The sequence below is a fragment of the Octopus bimaculoides genome, chromosome 8 (assembly GCF_046866305.1).
Source record: "Octopus bimaculoides isolate indiv1 chromosome 8, ASM4686630v1, whole genome shotgun sequence".
In the NCBI taxonomy this organism is placed as follows: domain Eukaryota; kingdom Metazoa; phylum Mollusca; class Cephalopoda; order Octopoda; family Octopodidae; genus Octopus; species Octopus bimaculoides.
Genome location: NC_142935.1, coordinates 62,630,692 through 62,640,691, shown reverse-complemented (window position 1 = coordinate 62,640,691; position 10,000 = coordinate 62,630,692). Strand labels below are relative to the sequence as shown.

The 10,000-nt window shown below is 36.4% G+C and overlaps 1 protein-coding gene across 24 annotated transcripts in view; it reads left to right on the top strand.

Annotated features, from left to right (window-relative positions):
• Window positions 1-10,000, top strand: part of LOC106883493 (uncharacterized) — a 379,952-nt gene that overhangs the window by 263,103 nt on the left and 106,849 nt on the right. For 2 of the 24 annotated variants that reach the window (XM_089356624.1, XM_089356611.1), the window contains exon 1: window positions 8,059-8,121. The exons of the other annotated variants lie outside the window; for them this stretch is intronic. The gene's annotated coding sequence lies outside the window, so the exon portion shown is untranslated. Of the gene's footprint in view, window positions 1-8,058; window positions 8,122-10,000 lie in introns of those variants that run through there. 24 annotated transcript variants of the gene reach the window in all.

The following is a 10,000-nucleotide window of genomic DNA, read 5'->3' as shown; positions in this document are numbered from 1 at the left end:
ATGGTTGCCAGTGAGATCTTGTACAAAATGGCACTGGCTTTTTGTGTCACGCTACACCTTTTAGTATTAATGCTGTTGCTATACACACACATACACACACACACCTGCACACACACACACATTTAGAACATGCTTCTGTATAGTTTCCACTGGCATTGATTCATTCAAGGTTACAGTAGAAGACACTTTCCCAGAATGCCATGCAGTGAAACTGAATGTAATATCAGATAGACATGAAGCAAAATCCTTAATCTCACAGCCATGACGTGTGTATATATATCTATATATATATATATATATATATATGCATAAAACAGTTATGGCTCTCTCTCTCTCTCTCTCTCTCCTCCTCTCTCTCTCTCTCCTCCTCTCTCTCCTTCTCCATCCTCACCCCATCTCTCTCATCTCTCTATGTAATTTCCTTTAGTTATTACACATTCACTGGCCTCTATTTTCCAAGAAATATTTTATGTTCTTTTAATGGACACAAGCTTCTACTCCCCTCCTGCACTTTGTCTGTCTGTCTTTCTTTCTTACTCTCTCTCCTCCTGTCTTTCTTTCTCACTCTTACTATCTCTGTCCTCCCTATTTTCTCTCTTGTTGTTTATCTCACAATCTACAATCCTAATAAAACAGCCATCATTCTCATCCTTTGTAGGGGAGACATAACTTACAGAAATATATAGATTTATTTGATAAGGGAATGAAGATATTTGTCCAAGTTAAAACCCCCGCTGATTAAAGGCCCGCATGCCATCCACCTCAAATCTGTTACATATGAGTCAATAAGGTAGTCTGTGTCATCAGTAAGCCTAACAGAAATAGTAGTTAAAGCTCCTTCGATTTGCATCCGACAACTTAAATAAGGAAAGGACACTTGGTAATGTAGTTTGAGTCATATACCTAAGGAAGCTAGGATGATCATGGTTGGATTATGAATCTACTCAGATGCTTGAATAGATCTATGATTCATAGATGCGTTGGATCATAGATCTACTCATTGATGGTTGACTTGGGGCTAAACAACAGCAACAAGACAATTGTTTAACCTGCTAGTTCTAGCAGCCAAGCCGATCTCAAATTACACCCTATCCTCTTAAAAATGACATTATATCTAGTTGCTCTGTGCTTTCAAAAACATGTGGAATATAAAAGAATGTTTAAATGGTAAAATAAATGAAGTTTGACAACATGAAGCGCGTCTGGCAGTAAAATCCTGCCAGAAAATCATTTTCCTCCAAATGATGCTAGCCTGGGAAAATGGATGTTAAACAAAAGAATTATGTATGTATGTTTGTGGATATATGTACATACCTGTGTGTATGTGTTTATGTATATACCTTTGAATTAGTGACTAAACTTTGGGAACTGATCAAAGATTCATGCACTGAGCATGAAGACACAACATGCACACCATATAGATAACACATCAACTGTTCTTGTGACACCCAACAGTGTTCATCTAAGCCTGTTTAACTTTACCCCAAAAATACAAATATTAAAGATTTCCCTGCCAAACACAGAAGTTGATAAACGTGTGTGTATGTATGCTAGCTTCCTTGAAGGCTGCATTTCCTCGCATTCGGTAAAAATGTGTTTATTACAGTAGTTAACATGAGGCATTCTTGTATAGTTATGCCTTTATATATAAATAGATAAATATGATTTAGGGAAAAACGATAAATTCTTCCCAATGAATTTTTTTCACAATAACTACTTGATAAATTCTTATATAAGAGTTTATCCTATTATTGTATTAATTATATAAATATTTATATATTAACAGAGCAGATTTACACAGAGTACAAAGACATACAAAATTAAGGGGAGGAGGTATGGTATTACAGATCTGGCAGCTGTTTCTGGGGTCTTGGAATTATGTAATAATGTTGGCAGATGTAGTTTTCAAGGTGTCAAGAATATGTACCCAGTTGTACATATGCATAGAAACATTAGGTAAATCCATCTTTAGAATGAAGTGATTGGTATGTAACATTTCAAACGATAGTGCAGGGAAATTTGAAGGTAGAATGAGTGAAGAAGAAGGCCAATAGAAGTAAGTGGAGGGAGCAAGTATGTGGCTTGAATGGGTGTGTGGAGAGTGCTGAAGCAAGTAAGGGTAAGAAAAGATAGGAGAGTCAGAGCAGAGGGAGAGGGTGAGTGACCAGAGAGGTAAAAGTGATGAGTGGGGTGGGTTGTATTGTGAAGGGTGGTCGTTGTTGGGTTTGACAACAGATGTTATTAGTTAGGGGTTATTGAGGCTGCAGAAGTGAGAAAGGGAAACTGATGTAATTGTGAAATTCCATAGAGTCAAATGAATTATTCATTTGATAGCATGTAACTGCATTTGAGGAATTTGAGGTAATAAGCTGTAATTAGAACCTTAACCTAGCCATTATACATATATGGTAATTAGAACTGTGGTTTGGTCTTCAAATATACACAGACTATATTTAGAACAATAGTCAAGATGTCTTATACATCTATCCATGTTTATCACAGAGGTTTAGTTCTTAAAGCGCATTAATAAATGAATCAGTGATATGTAAATCATCTCCACCATGCACTTTGTAAACAGAACAAATGGTAGATTCATTGGCACCAAACTTGCAGCCCACAGCAGTGAAGGTTCCACAGCCATATATTGTCTTGATCATCTCATTATTTTCCTGTAGTGAGTACACTCATCTGTGTCATTTGTTAGGGTCACGTACCCTCATATTTTTTGCATTTACTGATCTCATGTTGATGGGTACATCTTCATCATCATCATCGTTTAATGTCTGCCTTCCATGCTACCATGGGTTGGACAATTTGACTGAGGACCGGCAAACCAGATGGCTACACCAGGCTCCTATCTGATCTGGCAGAGTTTCTACAGCTGGATGCCCTTCCTAACGCTAACCACTCTGAGAGTGTAGTGGGTGCTTTTACATGCCACCAGCATGAAGGCCAGTCAGGCAGTACTGGCAACGGCCACGCTCAAAATGGTGTATTTTACGTATGTATATAAAAAAAATATGCAGCATCATAAGCATGGTCAAGTCGTCACAAGCAATAGTCAGTACATTGTGGGTGGTTGCTGGGGTACATGCAGAATTTTAGGCTGATTGCCAACCCATGTTATCACAGATCAATTCCTGATAAACAAAACATGGTTCACAATTGAGCATACCATGTTATCCTGGATTAGTGATAAATGAAGCAGTGATAGACGAGGCTGCACACATATAGACTGTTATTAAAACAATAGCTTAAATGTCTTATATATAGACTAATTACAATTATTGACTTGGTGTAATAACCGCATCATCATTATGCTTCCACTTTTCCAAGCTTATATGGGTCAGACAGAATTTATTGAGGCAGATTTTTCTATGGCCAGATGTCATTTCTGTAATTATTTAAGTTGATTTTGGTGGCTATATATATTCTGTTCTAAGCACAATTGGATTAACCATTAAGCAAAATAAGTACGTGTTTAGGACATCAACAGAAAGGAGGAGGGCCCCATATTCAAAGTTGTTTATATGATTGGAAATATAATTTCAAAGTGAACTTATGTCATATGAGGATCTGATCAAGGACTTTGCAATAAAAAAAAAAGTAGAAAACTTGTTAAATATAAAGTGGAAGTATATACCAAAATAGGCGATGCTCTAACATGGCCGCAGTCAAATGACTGAAACAAGTAAAAGAGTAAAAGAGTCTATAAGAAAATATCAAGTAAGCAATAGAATCGGTTTCACTATACCTGTAACCCTTTACCAAATTTGTGACCTTGTGCCTATGATGGAGATGAAGATTTATATAACATATCAGATGTAAGTAGTTTATTGTCTTTTCATTGGAGGTGAACTTTTTATTTGAAGATCCCTGTAAAATAGATTTAAGAAAAATTTGAGGCAGGAATGTAACCCTTTCTTGTAGAGGCACCGTGATAAACAGCACTTGAGAACCACTTTATCCTTAAGTGCTTGCTACTACAAAAGACACTGAACCATACATAGAGAAATACACACACATGCATGCTCGCACACACACACACACACACACGTTAATGAAATAGCTAATTCTATTCTTTTGGTTCCTCTAATCCTTTCTTTTTCCACTCTCTTTTGCTGTAAACAGTGAAGCTAATTTCAATGAAGAAATGCATAGAAATATGCTGAACCTTGCATAACACAGGAGAAAGGTTTTCTCAATTATATGGCTAAAATTTTAATTAGTAACTATGTGTGTTATTTGATTGTATTACCTTTGTTTCAGGAATTTATATCTCCTATATTAGCTTCACACGGAATGTTAATATCATAATAATGAGAAGGCTCGTAGAAAATGTTTTGACAGTTCATTATACAATAAGTGAATTTGCAGCCAGTTAATTAAAATTTGTTTTTAATGTTCTGCTTTGTTTACACACACACACACACACACACATACACGAGGGAGTGCTGAAAAGTTCCTCGGTTCGGGTAAAAGAAAATACAGGAGGATCAGTTAATTATGATTTTACTCAACATATTCCTCCCCCTCTCAGATTCACACACTTATTGCAGTGGTCCTTCAGTTTTTCTAAGCCCTGTAAAAGAACTTGGAAGTTGTGCCTCCAATCAGGCCTTTTGCAATATGTTGAATGCTCCAAATGAGGAGTTGATAGAAAGCTGACAACTGATGAAGGGTCCTTTCTCTGTGATAACTTGTCCTGTTTTCCACTTTTTTCTTGTGTTTACATACGTCATTCGTTTTTCTCTTGTTTGTTTATGTATTTCATGTTATTTGCACCGTTGATGACGTCCTGTGTCCACCCCCTCTCCTATTGCTTGACAACTGATGTTGGTGTGTTAACCTCCCCGTGACTCATTGGTTCAGCAAAAGAGATTGATAGAATAAGTACCAGGCTTACAATGAAAAAGTCCTGGAGTTGATTTCTTCAACTAAAAGGCGGTGCTCCAGCATGGTCACAGTTAAATGACTGAAACAAATAAAAAAATACAGACACAGACATACAGACAGACAGACAGAAACACAAGCACACACACATACATACATGCTAGCTCTATAATAGACATTCTCTGATTCTCATTACAATATCTATAAACTTTAAACCTTAAACAATATTGCTGTCATGAAATACTTAATGGAAAATGCCTATCTCGACAATGACGTCAAATATAAAATGTATATAACACTTTAATTATCACAGTTCCTTTGCAAACAAGAATTGTATTTCTTGTTTCTTCTCTGTTTATTTTTTAGGGAGCAGGGAGGCTGAAGTCTCACTTGTGAATGGTTAATTTTGGGGTGTTGGCCTGTTTCTCTAATTATTTTTATTGCATCCAACTTGTAACTTGATTTGATAATTTGCTACGAGGCCCATACGCTCAGCATTCCCATGGTTCTTTATTTGTGCTCCGATAACTCTTGGCAGCTATTTGATTATGTATATGTGTGTGTAGGTATATATACATATATACATATATATATATATATATATATATATATATATATATATATATATATATATATATATATATATGTATATACATATGCATGTAGTCATCATAATTATCGTATGTCAGTTTTCCATTCTGGCATTGGTTAGATGGATCTCAAAGCATCTCACCACTTGTCATTAATCCTTTACCAGGTGGCATATACTACAGCAACAGAAGAAAATTGCCAGCCTCTACTATTATTCTGCGTGTGAAGTTTCTTTTGCCTTTTACAATGTTTTTTTGCAAGTCGTTTGTTTGTCCAAATGGCAACTTCTTCAAAACGTGGTTTACATATTCATATTCTGATCATTGTTTGAGTTTGAATATGTTATCATAATAAACATCAAGGTGCAGGTATGTCTGTGTGATTAAGAAGCTCACTTTGTGACCATGTAGTTTTGGGGTCAGCCCCACTATGTTACACCTTGGACAAATGTCTTCTACTGTAGCTGCCATGTATGTGAATTTGGTTGATGAAAATTGTGTGGAAGCCCATTATATATATATGTATATATGATGGACTTCTTTCAGTTTCCTTCTAGAAAAAATCCACTCACAGTGCTTTGGTTGGTTTGAGGCTTTAGTAGAAGACATTTGCCCAAGGTGTCACATAGTGGAACTGAACCCAGAACTGTGTGATTGGGAAGGAAACTTCTTACCACACAACCACACCTGTGCCTATATATATATATATATATATATATATATATATATATATATATATATATATATATATATATATATATATATATATATATATATATATATATATATATATATATATATATATATATATATATATATATATCATCATCATCATCATCATCATCATCATCATCATTGTTTAACATCCGCTTTCCATACTAGCATGGGTTGGACAATTTGACCGAGGACTGGTGAAACCGGATGGCAATACCAGCCTCCAATCTGATTTGGCAGAATTTCTACAGCTGGATGCCCTTCCTAATGCCAACCACTCTGAGAGTGTAGTGGGTGCTTTTACGTGTCACCCGCACGAAGGCCAGTCAGGCGGTACTGGCAACAGCCACCATATATATATATATATAAATTCTCAAACGCAGGATAATGCTAATAATATAGCGTGAACAGGATAAACTACCCCTATTTTGCAGAAAAAAGTGTAGGCGGCCAGGTATGAGTCTCATAGCTGGCCGCCTACACATTTTTCTGCAAAATAGGGGTAGTTTATCCTGTTCACGCTATATTATTAGCATTATCCTGCGTTTGAGAATTTAAAATCACTTCTTTAACTTTCTGAGACATCTCAACGCTTCTAAAAGCAAACTTTGTTTATTTGTTTACGCTTATCGTACTTTGAATTTATATATATATGTCTGTGAGTGTATATGTTTTGTATATGTGCGACGATATATACACTCACACACACACACACACACACATATATTTATACAACAACAAGTAATATTTGTCTCTTCTAATAGAAACAAAAGGGTTTATAGGACTGCAAAAGAAGTGCTCAAATATATATATATATATATATATATATATATATATATATATATATATTTTCGAGCGAGATCGTTGCCAGTGCCCCTGGACTGGCTCTTGTGCGGGTGGCACATAAAAGACACCATTTCGAGCGTGGCCGTTCTCGTGCGGGTGACACGTAAAAGCACCCACTACACTCTCTGAGTGGTTGGCGTTAGGAAGGGCATCCAGCTGTAGAAACTCTGCCAAATTAGATTGGAGCCTGGTGTTGCCATCCGGTTTCACCAGTTCTCAGTCAAATCGTCCAACCCATGCTAGCATGGAAAGCGGACGTTAAACGATGATGATGTGCGTGTCTTTGTGCTGATCCTCCACGACTGATGTTGGTTTGTGGCTTGTTTATATCCCTGTGACTTACCAGTTTGGCAAAAGAAATTCATAAAATAAGTACCAGATTTTAAAATAAGTTCTAGGGTAAATTTTCTTGATGAAACCCTACAAGATGGTACCCCAGCATGGCCACACTCTAGTGAATGAAACAAGTAAAAAATAAGAGATATAAAATGAAAATAGGAGTCATAAGTTATAACATAAGTACAAGCATGTGTTGTCCAGTTCATAGTTTAGTAGTAGTAGTTCTATCATAATAAATACATTCCTGTGGTACTTCCCATGATAAAAACGTTGCCTTTAAATGCATCACAAAGGAATTACATTTGCAATGTTATCCAGACAGTAAAATCATTGTCATGTTGAACATGTCATGGGTGAACTCACCATTCGGTTATTTATTTGAAGAATGAATACTTCAGCAAACATGATTTGAAGTTTTTATTTGCAGAGTAAACAGGTTGCTTTTCATTAACAAAGACAAAGAAACTTCAAGACAAACAATTCCATCTTTTTGATCTGGAAATTTTTGAAAATCTTGATAAAGTGACAATGAAGAAATGGAGGAAATGTAGTATTAATTGAAGTGTATATTGCTGGTGTAGAAATTCCGAAATTTCGAAATTCCGCACCATATCTTAGAAACATACAAGTGTAGTCATACTTTTTTTTTTTGTTCTTTTTACTTGTTTCAGTCATTTGATGGTGGCCATGCTGGAGCACCGCCTTTAGTCGAAGAAATCAACCCCAGGACTTATTCTTTGTAAGCCTAGTATTTATTCTATTGGACTCTTTTGGCGAACTGAGACGTAAACACACCAGCATCGGTTGTCAAGCGATGTTGGGGGACAAACACAGACACACAAACATATACACACACATACATACATATATATATATATATATATATATATATATATATATATACATACATACATACATATATATATATATATATATATATATATATATATATATATATATATATATATATATATATATATGTATATATATATACATATATATGACAGGCTTCTTTCAGTTTCCGTCTGCCAAATCCACTCACAAGGCTTTTGTCGGCCCAAATCTATAGTAGAAGACACTTGCCCAAGGTGCCACACAGTGGGACTGAACCCGGAACCATGTGGTTCGTAAGCAAGCTACTTACCACACAGCCACTCGTGCGTCATGAGTGTGTGGTAAGAAAACAAATTTTGCTTCTCAACCACATGGTTTCAGGTTCAACTCTGTTGCATGGAACCTTGGGCAAGTGTCTGCCATGATAGACTTAGGCTGACCACAGCCTTGTGAGTGGATTTGATAGATGGAAATAGAAACTGAAAGAAACCTATTGCATACACACACACACACGGCGAGCTGGCAGAAACGTTAGCACGCCAGGTGAAATGCTTAGCAGTATTTCGTCTGCAGCTACGTTCTGAGTTCAAATTCCACCGAGGTTGACTTTGCCTTTCATCCTTTCGGAGTCAATTAAATAAGTACCAGTTACGCACTGGAGTCGATATAATTGACTTAATCCGTTTGTCTGTCCTTGTTTGTCCCCTCTGTGTGTAGCCCCTTGTGGGCAGTTAAGAAATAACGCACACACACACACATGATAGGCTTCCACACAGTTTCTATCTTTCAAATTCATTCACAAGACATTGGTCAAACTAGGACGAGTGTTGAAGATACTTGTCCAATGTGAGCCAAAACCACATGGTTGCATATTCAATTTCTTAACCACATAGTCATTTCTTAACCACATAGCCTATTGAAAACTTATTTGAGGTAGAATTTTTATGCCCAGATGCTTTTCCTGTTGCCAGCCCTTACCTATTTTATAGGCAAGGAAGTTTTTTATTCCACAATTTCAAGAGCAAAGCTACAGAACCATTATGTTCACTGGGTGTGTAAACACAACAACACTCTGTTGTTGTTGCTCAGTTGCTCTCAAGCAAGAAGTGGAAATAAAACCTTTTTCTCTCTCCCACACTCTCTCTTACGTGCATACACACATAGATATGAGACTGGCTTCCTTGCAGTTTCTGTCTTCCAACGCATTGGCCAGTTTATGTTTATCATTTATTCTTGTTGGAATCCCAAAGAAGGAGAACAGTATGACTAGAGCAGGCATACCAGGTGGGAACAATGGCTTCAACTCTTTTTGGTTTATATTCCAAACATGTTGACTGCATAGGCAATATCTCAATCATTGATTCTGTGAAAATTAGCAGCATTGTATTGGAAATGTCAATTTAAGAAGGGAAGCTATCTTTGGAATTATTGATATAGAAATCTAGAAGATTCCTCAAATAACAGTTTGGTTAAAAATAAGACGGGTGACATCATATGTAAGGGGTGACAATAGGAGATATGCGATGCCAGTTCACTTCCTACCATTTTTCTTCTCCTCTGCCATCAACTCCTCAACATTTACAAATCATAAATATGCACTCGGGTGAAACTGACCTATTCGGGTCACATCGACATGTTACGAATACTTGGTTACCATTATCATCATCATCATTGTTAACATCACCATCATCATTATCGTCGTTGTCGTCGTCATCATCATCATCCATCATTTATGTTTAAAGATATATATTTAATATATATTTTAGTATGTGCATGTGTGTAAA